Consider the following 1,890-nt stretch of genomic DNA (forward strand, 5'->3'; position numbering starts at 1 on the left):
AGAGAGACTGGCACTGAGAGCCAGAGAGAGAGAGAGAGAGAGACTGGCACTGAGAGCCAGAGAGAGAGAGAGAGACTGGTACTGAAAGCCAGAGAGAGAGAGACCGGCACTGAAAGCCAGAGAGAGAGAGACTGGCACTGAAAGCCAGAGAATGAGAGAGAGAGAGAGAGAGAGACTGGCACTGAGAGCCAGAGAGAGAGAGAGACTGGTACTGAAGCCAGAGAGAGAGAGAGACCGGCACTGAAAGCCAGAAAGAGAGAGACTGGCACTGAAAGCCACAGCGAGGGAGAGAGACTGGCACTGAAAGCCAGAGAGAATGAGACTGGCACTGAAAGCCAGAGAGAGAGAGCCTGGCACTGAAAGCCAGTGAGAGAGAGAGACTGGCACTGAAAGCCAGAGAGAGAGAAACTGGCACTGAAAGCCAGAGAGAGACAGAGACTGGCACTGAAAGCCAGAGGGAGAGAGAAAGAATGGCACTGAGAGCCAGAGGGAGAGAGAGAGACTGGCACTGAAAGCCAGTGAGAGTGAGACTGGCACTGAAAGCCAGAGAGAGAGAGAGACTGGCACTGAAAGCCAGTGAGAGAGAGAGAGACTGGCACTGAAAGCCAGAGAGAGAGAAACTGGCACTGAAAGCCAGAGAGAGACAGAGACTGGCACTGAAAGCCAGAGGGAGAGAGAGAGAATGGCACTGAGAGCCAGAGGGAGAGAGAGAGACTGGCACTGAGAGCAGCGGGAGAGAGAGAGACTGGCACTGAAAGCCAGAGAGCGAGAGAGACCGGCACTGAAAGCCAGAGAGAGAAAGACTGGCACTGAAAGCCACAGCGAGAGAGAGAAACTGGCACTGAAAGCCAGAGAGAGACAGAGACTGGCACTGAAAGCCAGAGGGAGAGAGAGAGAATGGCACTGAGAGCCAGAGGGAGAGAGAGAGACAGGCACTGAGCCAGAGAGAGTGAGAGGCTGGCAATGAAACCCAGTGAGAGAGAGACAGAGAGACTGGCACTGAAAGCCAGAGAGAGAGAGAGAGACTGGCACTGAAAGCCAGAGAGAGAGAGAGAGACTGGCACTGAAAGCCAGAGAGAGAGACCGGCACTGAAAGCCAGAGAGAGAGACTGGCACTGAAAGCCACAGCGAGGGAGAGAGACTGGCACTGAGAGCCGGAGCGAGAGAGAGAGACTGGCACTGAAAGCCAGAGAGAGAGAGAGACTGGCACTGAAAGCCAGAGAGAATGAGACTGGCACTGAAAGCCAGAGAGAGAGAGAGCCTGGCACTGAAAGCCAGTGAGAGAGAGAGAGACTGGCAATGAGAGCCAGAGAGAGAGAGACCGGCACTGAAAGCCAGAGAGAGAGAGACTGGCACTGAAAGCCACAGCGAGGGAGAGAGACTGGCACTGAGAGCCGGAGCGAGAGAGAGAGAGACTGGCACTGAAAGCCAGAGAGAGAGAGAGACTGGCACTGAAAGCCAGAGAGAATGAGACTGGCACTGAAAGCCAGAGGGAGACAGAGAGAATGGCACTGAGAGCCAGAGGGAGAGAGAGAGACTGGCACTGAGAGCCAGAGAGAGTGAGACTGGCACTGAAAGCCAGAGAGAGAGAGAGACTGGCACTGAAAGCCAGAGAGAGAGAGAGAGACTGGCAAAGAGAGCCAGAGAGAGAGAGAGACCGGCACTGAAAGCCAGAGAGAGAGACTGGCACTGAAAGCCAGACAGAGACTGGCACTGAAAGCCAGACAGAGATAGACTGGCACTGAAAGCCACAGCGAGAGAGAGAGACTGGCACTGAAAGCCACAGCGAGGGAGAGAGACTGGCACTGAGAGCCGGAGCGAGACAGAGAGAGACTGGCACTGAAAGCCAGAGAGAGAGAGAGACTGGCACTGAAAGCCAGAGAGAATGAA

General features: G+C 54.8%; 1 protein-coding gene across 1 annotated transcript in view; it reads right to left on the minus strand.

Moving 5' to 3' along the window:
* The window catches only part of LOC137353532 (extracellular serine/threonine protein kinase FAM20C-like), a 58,365-nt gene that overhangs the window by 52,857 nt on the left and 3,618 nt on the right, over positions 1–1,890 (minus strand). The gene's annotated exons all lie outside the window — the stretch shown is intronic.

Source organism: Heterodontus francisci, chromosome 41 (genome assembly GCF_036365525.1).
Source record: "Heterodontus francisci isolate sHetFra1 chromosome 41, sHetFra1.hap1, whole genome shotgun sequence".
Classification (NCBI taxonomy): domain Eukaryota; kingdom Metazoa; phylum Chordata; class Chondrichthyes; order Heterodontiformes; family Heterodontidae; genus Heterodontus; species Heterodontus francisci.